The sequence below is a fragment of the Pristiophorus japonicus genome, chromosome 11 (genome assembly GCF_044704955.1).
Source record: "Pristiophorus japonicus isolate sPriJap1 chromosome 11, sPriJap1.hap1, whole genome shotgun sequence".
Lineage (NCBI taxonomy): Eukaryota > Metazoa > Chordata > Chondrichthyes > Pristiophoridae > Pristiophorus > Pristiophorus japonicus.
The window spans coordinates 44,488,204-44,503,999 of NC_091987.1; the positions used below are offsets into that span (position 1 = coordinate 44,488,204).

General features: G+C 45.1%; 1 protein-coding gene across 3 annotated transcripts in view; it reads right to left on the bottom strand.

Annotated features, from left to right (window-relative positions):
- LOC139276020 (zinc finger X-chromosomal protein-like) overlaps positions 1–14,563 on the bottom strand; it is a 58,118-nt gene extending 43,555 nt beyond the window's left edge. For 2 of the 3 annotated variants that reach the window (XM_070893374.1, XM_070893375.1), the window contains exon 1: positions 13,954–14,562. The gene's annotated coding sequence lies outside the window, so the exon portion shown is untranslated. Of the gene's footprint in view, positions 1–13,953 lie in introns of all 3 variants that reach the window. The other variant, XM_070893376.1, reaches the window with a different exon arrangement.
- Positions 14,564–15,796: the final 1,233 nt, after the last annotated feature.

Below are 15,796 nucleotides of genomic sequence, written 5' to 3' on the forward strand. Positions count from 1 at the left end.
CCTGGGAATTCCTGGCCCAAGACCGCCCAAAGTGGAGGAAGAGCATCCGGGAGGGCGCTGAGCAGCTCGAGTCTCGTCGCCGAGAGCATGCAGAAATTAAGCGCAGACAGCGGAAGGAGCGTGCGGCAAACCAGACTCCCCACCCACCCTTTCCTTCAACAACTGTTTGCCTCACCTGTGACAGAAACTGTAATTCCCGCATTGGACTGTACTGTCACCTGAGAACTCACTTTTAGAGTGGAAGCAAGTCTTCCCCGATTTCGAGGGACTGCCTATGATGATGCTCCACACCACAGGAAGCATGCTGTGGCTTTCGAGAGGATACAATGCACATTCACTGGAATGTTGCTTAGTCTGATGAAATTACAAAAAAAAACTGTCCTTTTTTGTTAGATCAACACAGATTACAGGGTGATAAAATAGAGATCGTTAAAATTACAAAATTATGGGACAGTGGATAGAATAAAACTACATCCAGTATTTGAGGCGATCAAGTACAAAGCGCTATAGATACAAGAGTATCTGAAAGAGTAGTCAATCGGTTGTTCAGGAGACTAGGTTTATCGTTAGCCTCCAGAATAATTCTGGAGTAGGAGGGCTTGGCCTTGCAGAGAGAGAGGTGCAGTGTAGCTTCAGACAGTCAAACCAAATGTTGTGGTGGACCAATAAGGTAGTGGTACAACAGACATGCCCAAGTCAGCAGCCTTCAGACTTAAACTACACTTAATTCAACACGAATGGCTTTTCTGATAGCTCTGGGAGTAAATGCACTATATAACATGATACTGAACTACAAAGACCAAAAAAGTGCCAGATTTATGTTTAGATAGCCAATCTCCAGTTGGCAGTGGGGTTTGCTACAATTGACCTGAAGTGGAAGAGAGCATTATTAACTAGGGATCAGTCTTGTTTGTCATCTAACAAACCTTTCTGGAAAGTGTGCATGGCCGCATGCAAAAACAGGATTTGGCTTGGCTGATGCTCTTCTTGATCAGGCAGTCTACATTTCCCTTTCTTGGCTGTTATTTTGGCCGCAACAGTTACTGGTAAGTTTTAAGACACATTTTGCTGAAAGGTGGAAGGCCAGCCAGAATTGCTTTGGAATAGTCAAGTCTAGAGGTAATAAAGGCATGGGTGAGGGTTTCAACAGCAGATGAGTGGAGGCAGGGGCAGAGACGGCCAATGTCCATCCATCATCATCATAGGCAGTCCCTCGGAATCGAGGAAGTCTTGCTTCCACTCCTGAAGGGAGTTCTTTGGTGGTTGACCAGTCCAATACGAGAGCCACAGAACTCTCACAGGTGGGACAGACATTCACCGAGGGAAGGGTTGGGTGGGACTGATTTGCCGCACGCTACTTCCACTGCCTGCGCTTGACCTCTTCACGCTCTCACCGTTGAGATTCGAAGAGCTCAACGCCCTCCCGGATGCACTTTATTCACCTAGGGCAGTCTTCGGCCAGGGACTCCCAGGTGTCAGTGGTGATGTCACATTTACCAGGGAGGCTTTGAGGGTGTCCTTGTAACGTTTCCGCTGCTCACCTTTGGCTCGTTTGCCGTGAAGGAGCTCCGCATAGAGCATTTGCTTGGGGAGTCTCGTGACTGGCATTCGAACCATGTGGCCTGCCCAGCGAAGCTGATCAAGTGTGGTCAGTGCTTCAATGCTGGGGATGTTAGCCTGGATGAGGACACTAATGTTGGTGCACCTGTCCTCCCAGGGGATTTGCAGGATCTTGCGGAGACATCGTGGTGATATATCTCCAGCGACTTGAGGTGTCTTCTGTACATCGTCCATGCCTCTGATCCATACAGGAGGGCAGGTATTAGTACAGCCCTGTCGACCATGAGTTTGGTGGTAGGTTTGAGGACCAATATCACAGAGGTGGAAATAGGCAGCCTTAGTTATGGCGTGGATATGTGGTCGGAAGCTCAACTCAGAGTCAAATATGACACCAAGGTTGCTAAGTCTGGTTCAGCCTCAAACAGATGCTAGGGACATGGAGAGAGTTGGTGGCTAGGGAACAGAGTTTGTGGCGAGGATCGAAGACAATGGCTTCGGTCTTCCCAATATTTAATTGCATAAAATTTCTGCACATCCCGTACTGGATGTCGGACAAGCAGTCTGACAATTTAGAGATCATGGAGGGATCGGGAGAAGTGGTAGTGAGGTAGAGCTGGGTGTCATCAGCATACATGTGGAAACAGAAGCTGTGTTTTCAGATGATGTCACCAAGGGGCAACATGTGGATGAGAAATAGGAGGGGGCCAAAGATAGATCCTTGGGGGACACCAGAGGTAACGATGCGGGAGTGGGAGGAGAAGCTGTTGCAGGTAATTCTCTGGCTACGATTATATCGATAAGAATTGAACCAGGCGAGTGCAGTCCCACTCAGCTGGATGGTGGTGGAGAGGCGTTGGGGGAGGATGAAGTGATCAATTGTGTCAGAGGTTGCAGACAGGTTGAGAAGGACGAGGATGGATAATTTACCTTTCGTGTCAGCTGGTACTCAATGGGTAGCACACTCGTCTCGGAGTCAGAAGGTTGTGGGTTCAAGTCCCACTTCTGGGACTTTAGCACAAAAATCTCGGCTGACACTCTAGTGCAGTGCTGAGAGTGCTCCTTTTGTCAGTTAAGGATGAAAGGAGACAATGGCCCAGATTTTTCTGCAGCAGTGCAGTTAACAGCATCAGCTATTAGCTAGACGTGCTCTTGCACGTTTAAATCTTTTAATTTTTTTGTGTGGCAAATTGCTGAAAGTGTGAGCTGATAATGTTACAGCAAGGGAAACAGGGCATCTGGGACCTGAGTGAACAAGGCAACCAACTGTGTATCTCTAACCTATGCGAGGAACGATGGAGAAGGAAGTGTAAATTAGAGTGGGTGAATTCAATGGCAAATCAAGTACAGAAAGAGAAATAAAGAAAGAAAAAGGAAAACTGGATTAAGAGAGAGAGAAAAAAAAGAGACAAATGAAAAGTTTTAAAAATCAAATTTGACATTTTTAAAATCTCCAATAACAATTAATACTGGAAGGAATGAGACTCCACGTTTTCAATAGTTAATTTATGGTGCCAGAGAGGTTGAGTGACAGTAATTAACACTTATCATGTCAGTAAAAGGGTACCTGCAAAAGTAATGACAAGCCTTAACTTTCTGTGGTGAGTTTAGTTCATATCTACTGCGCAAATACAGCAACTTCACGCTATTCAATGCATTGCAATGGTGAGCTAGACAGCAAGATGCCGTTTTCGCAAAGCTAATGGTGGAGCATCGCAACTTGGACAGCAACTTTTAGATATTGACATTTAACTCCACATCTGCTCCTTGCCCAAGGTTACCTTGCCATTTACGCATAAATAAGGGCGGGTGTCATTACCCTAACTGTTATTTACAACTCAATATGGGCCAATTATAATAATTTAACAAGCATTTAAAAATAAACCACAAGAAACAAATTTGCTGCCCTCCCAAATGTAGTGAAATGATTGAGAGACCCATCAGGGTATACCTCAGGAGTTACCTCGACCCAACTGGAGATTCTAAATTTCAAAACGTTTTGAAACAAAAGACAATATCACCAATATCACGATCTAATAATTACATATCTCAGTATCTGTATTTATAAACTGACAATATGGGCTCAAGTTGCTCCTATTTTGTTGGAGCAACTAGTTTAGAATGGAGTATCTTAGAAATTGAAATTCTCACCATTTAGTTTGCTCCAATTCTAGTGAGTTTGAATATTTTGTTTTAGAACAGTATTTTTTCAAAAGGGGGCGTTACCAACCACTTACGCCTGTTTTGCAAGTTTAGGCAGCGAGAATTTACCCCAAATTAACTTAGATTGGAGTAAGTGTAGATTTTTGTACGCTCAGAAAAACGTTGCCTACACTTTATAAATTAGGTGTAGGGAACAAGAGATTTGGGGGGAGGGGGGAAGGAGAGGGAAGCTTACAAGCATTAAACACTTCACTTTTACAAATAAAGAGCCATCATCAATAATAAATTCTAAATAAATAAATCAACCAATAAATCAATCAAAAAAAATTAAACAATTAAAAATTAAAAATAAATTTTAAAAATCAATCAATAAATAAAAAATTAAGTTTCTACTCACCTACTGCAGCACCGGGAGCCCTCCAACAGCATGCTGGGACGGGACCCCCCCCCCCCCAGGAGATGCTGGTCAGGCGGGCCCTGCCGCCGACCAGCACTTCGGGCGGGTCCACCGACGACACCACCACTACGGGCGGGGCCCGCACCCAGGAGATGCCGGGTCACCGCCAAGGACTTCGGGCGGATGCCGTCCCCAGTGAGATGCCGGGCGGGCAGGCCCCGCCGTCGACAAGTTCGGACGGGGCCTGCCCCCAGGAAATGCCGGGCGGGCCGCCGCGGAAGAGGTAAGGGCTGTCAGGCCACTCGGCCCGGGATAGGGGCGACGTCCCTTCGGCCAGGGATAGGGTCGTCGCCCGGAGACAGGACGTATTGGGAGGGCCGGTAGCTACTGCGCACGCGCGCAGCTGCCGGCACTGGTTTTGGCGCAGGGCTGTAGCTCTGTCCCCAGCAGCTCCTGCTGCGCCGCACCGAGCTGGAAACAGGCCTACAGATATCAGAGAATCAGGAGATAAGTATTCGGCGCAATTTCTGTTCTACAAATTAGGCGGACCGCTCCGATATGCGTCGTTCTAGCGGGGGACCGAAACTTGAGCCCTATATGTGGATACTGAGGGGAAAAAATGTTTTTAGGGTTGCAATTTGTCTCTATATGAGTATAGGTGACAATTTACATTGCTTTTGTTTCCAAAGTGCTGGAAACACTCCACATGTCAGGCAGTGTCTATAGACAACTGACAGGTTGACATTTTGGGTATGGACCCTTGATCAAACTATTCATCCGTAATATCTTCCAGCTCTGATGAAGAGTCCATACCAGAAATTTCAACGTGTCTGTTCTCTCCACAGATGCTGCCTGACTTGCTGAGTGTTTCAAGCATTTCCTGTTTATGTTTCCAATTTCTAGTATCTGCAGTATTTTGCTTTTTACATAGAAAAATTGTTCAGAATTGGACTGTGCCTTATTAACCATTTGTGTGTAATAATAAATCTGTTGATAAACTTGTAGGAAGAACCGATAGTGCTAGATGGCACTCTTGTTCCAGTTTCCTCAGCAACAAGATTTATCCCTGGTAACAGTAATTACCATAATGACAAATCTTTTGTTACCAACAGAGGGCATGTGCATTCTGATATCATGGTACATGATTATGTTAAAACTGGAATTCTTTGTATAGTAGTGACAAAGTGAAGCATGGACAATCAGGTTAAAAACAGTATGGACAAATATGGGTGTTTTCAAGTATGGCTCAAAACACCTTATACACAAACCAGTTTCAGGTTCTAGCATAGTACAAACTTGTTTCCACGTAAAATTTCCATTATTTGATTTTAAAGCTTTCTTAGCAATTACTGAATGACAGTAAAAAGTAACAATTCCCCGCCTGCAAACTATATCCCCGACCATTCTGATTGACAGAAGCACTAAATGTTCCATCTCCATGCTTCTGCCAATCTGACCATCAGTGATCCATTAGAGTGTGCATTAACTATATCATATTGTATTGTCATTTAGTTCTCTGCTCTAATTTTCTCGCCTCCTATGAATGTGGCAACTCAAACTGGATTCAGTTTTATAAGCACAGGCTGCCTTACCAATTGCCATTCTTCATATCTAAATCTACACAGTGAGTGTTGTTAGGCTATTTATACATTGACAGAGCATCACGACTGAACCCTATTTGCACTCCGAACATCCGTGTATCCAGGCTTACCACAGGATAGCAAATAGCAGAAACCCTGACTGATTTTCCCCTCTTTAGCCCGTAACACAAACGAACTATACTGCCCCATTGCTGCCTAGCTGATATCAGCTAGCTCAGCATATACCAAGTATCAAACCTGGATCTTTTTGGTCGAAATGGTTCCACATCATAACTAGCAATGCAGTTACCTACTGAGACATCAAGAGTTTTTATGTACTAATTTCTTAAAGCTTGTGAGAAGTGAACTCGGCAGGTTATCAATCTGTCCGACCTATATTACTAATATTCCTGATCTAAAAATGCACAAAATCAGAAAATATTAAATTACTTTGGTACAGTGGAATGGGTTAAATAATTTACTACAGAATTTGCTCACACTTCAGCCATCTGAGTTCTGCAGTCTGACTTCATTGATCCGAAACTGTATGTATTTGTTTATTATTCGTTCCAGGGCTGTGGGCGTTGCTGGCAAGGCCAACATTTATTGCCCATCCCTAATTGCCCTCGAGAAGGTGGTGGTGAGTCACCTTCTTGAACCACTGCAGTCCGTGTGGCGAAGGTACTCCCACAGTGCTGCTAGTGAGGTAATTCCAGGATTTTGACCCAGCAACGATGAACGAACGGCGATATATTTCCATGTCAGGATGGTGTGTAACTTGGAGGTGAACTTGCAGGTGAAGGTGTTCCCAGGCACCTGCTGCCCTTGTCCTTCTAGGTGGTAGAGGTCACGGGTTTGGGAAGTGCTGTCAAAGAAGCTGGCGAGTTGCTGCAGTGCATCTTGTAGATGGTACACACTGCAGCCATGGTGCGCCGGTGATGTAGGGTGTGAATGTTTAAGGTGGTGGATGGGGTACCAATCAAGGGGCCTGTTTTGTTCTGGATATTGCTGAGTGTTGTAGTTGTTGGAGCTGCACTCATTCAAGTGAAGAATATTCCATCACACTTCTGACTAGTGCCTTGTAGATGGTGGAAAGGCTTTGGGGGTCAGGAGGTGAGACACACGCCACAGAATACCCAGCCTCTGACCTGCTCTTGTAGCCACAGTATTTATGTGGCTGGTCCAGTTATGTTTCTGGTCAATGGTGACCCCAGGATGTTGATGGTGGGGATTCGGCGATGGTTATGCCGTTGAATGTCATGGGGTGATGGTTAGACGCTCTCTTGTAGGAAATAGTCATTGTCTGGCACTTGTGTGGCACAAACATTACTTGCCACTTATCAGCCCAAGCCTGAATGTGGTCCAAGTCTTGCTGCATGTATATATCCCACAGACTTGGGCTGGGCAGTACAAGAGATTAGCATGTTATCTCTTTAAGCATGTGGACTTGCTCAGGCTGATCAGATAAATGTCCCCCTCCCTTTCTGCACTAGCTAGAATGGTCCTACAAATTTAAATAATCTTAGCCCATCACCAGAGTACCACAGGACAGAACTATGCAGAATTTGGTTTAAAAAAAATCAATACACACAATCTCACTTCAAGATGCTAAATGGATTTTTTGTGTGTACATGAAATGGAAAACAATTCACACTAGTGCAATAAAGGTGGAGGTGAACAGACATTGGTGGGTTCCAGCTGAAGTTTTACTTTATAATCGGCAATGATATATCTAATTTGTAGTGCTTCAGACAGAGAGCGAGTACAATTTCACCGTCTTTCAAATGCCAATGTAAACAATTGAGAACCACCATAGAAAAGTTATTCCTTCCCAGTGGGGGAACTGGGATGCAGAATTTTTATTTCATCTTTTTGTTGGCAAGAAGCATGTTCTCAAATTTGATAATAGAATCAAAGATGCTATTGAGGTGCTCAGCAAGCTTTGAAAAATGCAATCATTCTCCGTTAACATTGATGATCCATGAATCCTTGATGGAAAAGGATTGGAATTTTCCATTTAATCACCTTCTCCAGTCACAATGAACACATCACTTCACTTTACTTCTGATACCTAGTTTATACTACAGACTAGGTTTCAAAATTAGTGCTGTGCTGACACTTATTGCAGGCGATTGCCTATTTAAACTCAAGCATGTGCCCCTTTTTAAAAGGGTACAACTAATAAAGACTGAAACTTAGCAAAAAGGTTTAAAGGAAACCTAACAAATTAAATTAAAATTCTATTTCCGGTGGTGATGATGCACTCCAGTCCTTCAGGTGCCCACCAATCATGGAAGGCTTCGAGCGTGCTGGTGGACACCACGTGCTCCATCTCCAGGGACACCCGGACACGAACGTAGCCGCGGAAGAGACAGGCAGTCGGGCCAAACAACCCCCTCGACCGCCCGCTGCCTGGACCTGTTGATGGCCACCTTGGCCAGGCCCAGGAGCAGTTCCACGAGGAGGTCCTCCGACTTGCCCGCTTTCCTTCCCCCCCGCACCAGGTGACCAAAGATCAGGAGTATGGGACTGAAGTGTAGCCAAAAATCAAGAAGCAGCCCCTTCAAATAGTGGAAGAGCAGCTGCAACCTCTCACTCTATGTAAACGTGGAATACGGACTCCTCCAGGTCGCAGAAAATGCAAGCAGCCTGGGAGTAGTGCTGTGCTGACGGGCGTGTTAACTCTGTGATTTCACCTACTTATTTCACCTGATGGCTTAGAGATAATCTCTGAACTCGGAGAACAGGAAAGTTCCGGATCAACCCTCAGTTTGTATTGAGTTAGCTGATCTCAGCCAAGGCAATACTAGGTGTACAACTGCCATAATGCCTCGGGTTAAGGAAGTAAAAATTCACAGGATTAGCTTATGATGTCCCTCGGAGTTTGATAACCTGCAGATAATCGCATCTACTTAGGTAAGCTAATAGAGGGCAACTACTGCCCATGCAGGTTCCAGTGCAGATATCAATGCTTTCAGAAGAGGAGAAAACATTACATGGGTCAGTTTCACTAGCAGGAGGGCCAAAAACAATGATCACTGCCATCTTGCTGAAAAGTTCCCACTTCTCCCCTCATAATGGGCTCAAAATTGGCCCACCCCTTTTGCGCCATTTTTCTGCGTTGAAAATTGCTCCGGAAAAAAACTCGCTCCCCACTTTGGCTGTTGCCCGGCCTCTCCCGGGTCTTTGCGCAGCGTGGCCAGTCGGGCCAGGGGCAGAACCAGCGTCTCGCGCTGAAAACAGTGCCAGGACATCTGCACATGCGCGTTGGAGTGGGCGCGCATGCGCAGTAGCTCCTGCCCCCAGCCTCTCAGTGCGCGTGCTGCAGCGTAGGACCCAATCATCATCATCATCATCATACCGGCTGCTGGTGCGTCCCGCACCATCCCAGGCCGAGTGGCCTACTGCACAGGCCGGCCCGAGGCCTTCCCAGGCTGAAGATGAAGGTAGGGTAGGACTTACTTACTTCTATTTTTTATTTGTATACTTTGAAAAAATTATGTAAATATGTTTTGTCTCTTGTGAATAGTGGTGACCATTTGTCAAGCCTATTTACCTGGTGCACAGGGGAAAGAACATAAGTGGCGGAGGAACACTGAGAGAATATCTTATTTACATAAGAAATAGGAGCAGGAGAAGGCCACCATTTAATACGATCATGGCTGATCCAATCATGGACTCAGGTCCACTTCCCTGCCGGCTCTCCATAACCCCTTATTCCCTTATCATTTAAGAAACTGTCTATTCCTGTCTTAAATTTATTCAATGTCCTAGCTTCCACAGCTCTCCGAGGCAGCGATTTCCACAGATCCACAACCCTCTGAAAGAAGAAATTTCTCATCTCAGCTTTAAATGTGCGGCCCCTTATTCGAAGATTATGCCCTCTAGTTTTGGTCTCCCCCATCAGTGGAAACATCCTCTCTGCATCCACCTTGTTAAGCCCCTCATAATCTTAGACGTTTCGATAAGATCACCTCATTCTTCTGAATTCCAATGAGTAGAGGCCCAACCTACTCAGCCTTGCCTCATAAGTCAACCCCCTCATCTCTGGAATCAACCTTGTGAAACTTCTCTGAATGCCTCCAAAGCAAGTATATCCTTTCTTAAATATGGAAACCAAAACTGCACGCAGTATTCCAGGTGTGGCCTCACCAATACCCTGTACAACTGTAGCAAGTCTTCCCTGCTTTTATACTCCATCCATCCCCTTTGCAATAAAGGCCAAGATTCCATTGGCCTTCCTGATCACTTGCTGTATCTGCATACTAACCTTTTGTGTTTCATGCAGAAGTACTCCCAGGTCCCGCTGTACTGCAGCACTTTGCAATCTTTCTCCATTTAAATAATAACTTGCTCTTTGATTTTTTTTCTGCCAAAGTGCATGACCTCACACTTTCCAACATTATACTCCATCTGCCAAATTTTTGCCCACTCACTTAGCCTGAAGTATTTATTGAAGTAGACTTTATTTAGATAATATGGGCTTAATTTTGGCCCAGTATAATCATTGCAAACAAGTAGTTGTTTAAATTAGTTGTGAGATTAGGGCAATTTAATTCAACTATCTTTTACTTTTTATTTTTGTAGTTTAAGCTTCCATGAATGCTTCTGTTGTACAGTAAATTAACTTTGCAAAGTTTGTCATATGGTGTCCTGTATAGCTGTTTGATCCTGTTCATATTCTTTAATCAAGTCATTAAGTCCTGCTGGCCTCCGATGTACCTACCTGCGCTGATTTCTTAACTCTCGGCAAGGGTTTTCACAAGCAGCCACATGCGCTGGCCTAAGTTAGTTTGGAGTAACTATTAGCTGGCCAAAGTGGCCTAAATGGCCAAAATGGGCATAGGTGGCTGGTTGGTTACACCCACTTTTGAAAAAAAAACTAAACTAAAGAACTCCTAACTAACTCACTTACACTGGCGCAAATTGAATGTGCAAAATGGGGATTTTTAAGATACTCCAGAAAAATCAAGTTGCTCAAAAAAAAAACAGTGCAACTCCTGGCCAATTTTGAGCCCTATAGCAGTTTTATAAATACTAACTGGTAGTGTGGGGAGGGGAAAGAGGTGAACAGTGGAAGTTTAAAAAAATACTCTTTATTTTTTTTTTTAATAAATAAATTCGTAGCCAATCGTTTCCAATTCTTTGTCAAGTCACAAACGCCAGAGGTCACCCTGCACCAGTCAAGGATCACTCTGCGCCAATGCTCTTAGCCAAAAGGCCTAGAGCCACTGCACCGTTCCTGGAAGTACTGCAATACCAGGTTCGTGCCATGGAGGTGGATGGGTCAGGTCCCCCACACACCTCCGTGGAGGTGGATGGGTCTTTATGTACAAACTGGCTTCATCAGGTGCACAACCACGCTAAACAGTAAGTGGCGACAAAGTGAAGTTTGAACCGTGCCTCCCATCTAACTTAGCATACATAAGCCAGTTTTTAGAAAACCACATCATTTATAATAGTAATGAGAAACTAATGTACTCATGCAGCTCCTGTTTGGTAGCATGAATGGGATCATGCACTTACAGTCCGCCACTTAAAATTACTTTTGAGCTTATCAAGCTCTTTTAGGCACTATTTTAAGTCTTCTAGGTTTGTATCAAGTCAGAGTTTTAAATTAATAGATCAGTTGAAACAAATATTCAGACAAAGCCATACCCACAACCCACACGTTAGATACTTCATGCCTACTAATTTCCAAGGAAGCAGCCAATCCGTTCTACAATAGCAGCATTTGTAACAAAATCAGGAGTATTAAAGTTAACTGATAGTTATAGTAAAACAAGATTCCCTGTTCATGCAAAATCATAGAATTTTACACACAGGGGGAACTTAAGCCCATCATGTCCCTGTCAGCTCTCTGAAAGGGCTACCCACTTAGTCCCATTTCCCCATACATTAATTTATTTTAATGTATAAAGAGAACATACACCAGAAAACAGCAAAATATTTAATGTAGTACCTGAACAAGGACTTTCATAACTCACTAAGTCAAGACTTATACTCAAAAAGAAATTGCAGTATTCTTCATCTACCTTTCAAAGTATTTGGAATTACATAAGTTATTAATTTTGGCCATCCAGAGATAATTTTGCAATTAAATAAAACTACCACATAGAAGCATATGATCAATAAATGATGATTGTGAGAGCTGCTCATATGTTGGTGAATTCTGAAGTGATATTTTCACCTGAACAAAGAAAATGATCGTATTTAGAGCCACTGTACTGGCTACTTGGTTCTGATGTTCAAGGCTGAGAGTTATAACACTAATGCACAGATCTAACGAGGGAAAAATGGACTTTTCATCCATCATCTGGTAATTCCAAATCTCAGACCAAATGGATAGGAGGGAAATCATGTCAGAGTGTTTTTTAGCACCTTCCTGTAGGTTTTAGTAGAGCATGGAACAGTGATCAACCTTCTGAACCAGACATCCAACTCATTATGTGTCAAAAGGATAGAATGCAAGAGAACTCGTGCCATGACACTAATAATTTACTCGCATGGACAATGAAATGAATAATTTTCTGAATCGTGCAGAAATTTTGCAAAACCCAAGGTTGTTTCTTCATTTTTGTATATATTATCTTAGCATATCATTATACATTAGGAACTGGGTGATGCAGATAGCTTGAGATTGGCCTTTAACCTCTGGAACCTGGATTTAATTCCAGTCCACATACAGGAAAAATTAACATGACAATAGGATCTCTGTTTGCTGCATAAACTCTAAACAAAATGAACTTGGCTAGTCTCAATCCAGTTCCTCCAGAGTGTAAGACACACGACTAAGGCAAAGCAGAGGGAGTGTCCTGCATTATTGTAAATGAGTGTTTGATGCTGATAATGGGGGCTCACTTCCACTAGAAAAGTTCCAACATCTTGAGCATTAAATTTAAAAAAAATGCAAGACAGCGTTAAAATAACCAATTGCTACAGAGCATTCTCACAAAAAATGTTTACAGGCAAAGATCTGACCGTCATTTTTTTTAAAATCAAACCAGAACCGTTGAGAGTATGAACAGATGGATTAATGAGCTGGTTTTCCCGTCTCTCCCAAAAAAATGGAATGATCTATTTTTGTTGTAAAACGAAGGGCCGCCGGTTAACAATTAACAAAGAAGCTAAATGTGCGGGAGCACTTTTAATTAAAAACGGCTTCTTCCAGCAAGAACTGTCAAAACCAAACTTTCCTCAACCCAGATTATGTTAAGAGCCACACTTTGCATTCATCACTTCAAAGGACCGCGCACAAAACGTACTCAACATTAGATAGGTTAGAAGTTATTGTTTGAAGGTAATAGTCGCTGCCGGTGGGGGAGGGGGTCGGAGGTTGAAGAGGCGAGTGTGGGCAGAAGGCACTGAGGCGCAGTGTGAATATCTAACACAAGTAGTGCAGCGACTGGCGTCCATCTACAGAGAGAGAGAGTGAGAGAGAGAGAGAGAGAGAGGGCGCGAAAGCTGCCGCAGTGTCAGCCGGTGACGACAACCATGGTAGAAATGGCGGCTAGTGCAGCAGGCAGAGAAGCCCACTACGGCGCCGTCTCTCGGGAGACAAGCCACACACCGCCGGGGGCGGGGGGGGAAACGCCACAGGATTGAACGGCGCTGTTTGTAGAATTTTATTTCTTCCCACCCCCCCCAAAAAAAAACAAAAGATATTCGGTCACAACACAACGCGCGGGATTTATTTTTGGCGAAGTGAGCCGCCCGCAATCTCCTTTCCTCTTTCGGTCCGATGTGGGGAAAAAAAAAGAGGTAACGAAGGAGGCAGTTGGGGGTTGGCAGTGACTCCATGCTACCCCTCTTGTGAGAAAACTCACTCGCCGCCAAGATGGCGCCCGGCGCCTTCCTCCAACCCTGCCCCCGCTCCCCCACAGCCGACATTTTGTCTCTACCATCGGCCGCACAATGTGCCTTTCACGGCAGCTCCTTTTCACCAACATTTTTCCTCGCAACAAAAGAAAATACTGCCTTGCCACCACCTTTTACCCTCGATTTCGGTTATTTTTTTCAAAAAAAATTTGGGAACAAATCTATACCGATGCCTAATACATCCTCACACAATGCGGAAACTCTTGTGCAAGGATTGTGGCCGCTTGAGGCCTAACTGCGGCCTCCTCGAGGCCTACCACCCGCCATTGATTGCCAGGGCCGGACACGGGGCCGCCCGCGCCTCGCTCGCCACCAGACAACCGGCCGCGCCGTCGGAAGGAGCCGGCCGGGGGGCCGCGGCGGCGCCCCTGCTCTTACCTGGTGAGTCAATCGGGCCGCCAGTGGCTGTATTTCGGGACGTTTCGACCCCCTTCCTGGCTTGTAGGCTCAGCCTTTCCTGGCTGGGCCGAGCGCTGGCGGGTCGGGTCGGGCCTAGCCCTGCCAATCAGGCTTTGTTGTTTGATGGCTGCGGGGAGGAGGAGGAGGGGCTGACTCGACATCGGCTCCCCGCTCCCGCCGCCGCCGTCGTAATACGTAACGTCAGAGCCTAACCCCTAGGAAAATGCGGAAGAAGCAAGTGCAGTCAGGCCAGAGATGGAAAAACGGTGAAAACCCGCTGATATTTAGCGGCGGCCGGTAAATCCGACCCCGGGACTCTCCTCGGGGTCCAATCGGGGCTTTCACCGACCGTCCTTTGGGGTTGTTTTTTGTTTTGAGGGGTTGTCGGAATAATAAATTAAAAGGCGTTAATCTGGCTACAACTTGTCAGGCTCGAAGCAGAACCTAAAACCTGAGTTATGGGTGAAACCGTCGCCCAAACGCTGAGCACACGGGTGGGTTTTGTTTTACCAGCCGTTTATAGAGATGAAGGCGGTTAATGTCGGTGTGAAAGAGCCGACATCAAACTCCTCACCAAAGCTCAGAAATAAGGCTAGTGGGGGAAATAATGTCGGTCGATGGAATATTAAAGAAGTTGGTCGAGGCACTGACTCATTTTTGTATTTTTTTTCCCTGAATTTGCCCCTACTGGGGAATTGGGTTACACTTCCTTCATTATTATTACAACCCCGCGCCCGCCATTTTCCTCTCGGTCCACCATTTTACCGAAGATTAATTTCCACCCTTTGTGCAACATCGCAACTCCTGGACAGATTTTTTGTTGCGTGGGAGCTCGCAATTAAATTATTTTCTTGAAGCGAGTCATGCATGGGCCCCTAGGTCTTGCTTGATACCACCCCCCCCCCCCCTCCGTCTCTTTGGGGGAAATAAATCTGGTGCAACCGGAGACAGTGGCTGGTGTAAGGAATGGAATCCGTCACAAGGATATGGGGTTTGTGGCTAAAGATTATGGTCTTCCCAAAGTTTAACTGTAATTGCTGCTCATTCATGACTTGATGTCAGATAAGTCTGATCAGAGACTGAGGAGGGATAATGTACTGCCGTCAGTCACAGAATTTTGTTTTGATGCTCTGGCAAAGGCATTAGCATAAATGGAGAGATTCAAATGCAATTGCGGGAAAGATGGGCACAGATTTGGGAGGTGACAACACATAGAAGGATTTTGGTAAGGAAAGGTGGAGCTGGGGTAGTAATTTGCAAAGAGGAAAGGGTCACGTCTGGAGGAGACTGCAGTCCAATAGTACTTGAAGTGGTCCAGCCAGATTTGTTGATGAATGGCTAAACCAGTAGGGCTCTTGATGCACTGAAGTTTGTCCCCCTTGGACTTAAGGGAATGAAGGTGGAGGCCATACCAGAGAAATGACAGGGATGAAAGAGACGAAAGCTTATTGGGGACAAAGGCAGCAAATGATGGAGCTGAGGGAGTCGTTGAGAAAATCAGGTGCAGAAGTATCATGGCAAGGAGCGGGGGAGGAGGGGTGTCCGAAAGCCAAGGTGTTTGAAAGTAGATTGGGAAATAATTTTTTTCAGGGTGAATGAACACAGAAGCAAGTGGGATTGGAAGGGGTGTGCGGGGTGAGAAATACAAGGATGTGCTTGGAGCTAGCTTTATTGGTGATAGTGACTGGAGTACAGAGGCCACAGGAGATGGCAAATTTAAAAGGGTGGTTGTGAAAATGGGTAGGACAGTTTATATAAAGATTTAGGGAGGATAGAGGGTGGTGAATTCAAAGGTGAGAGGTCAAGGGCTGAGATGAAGATT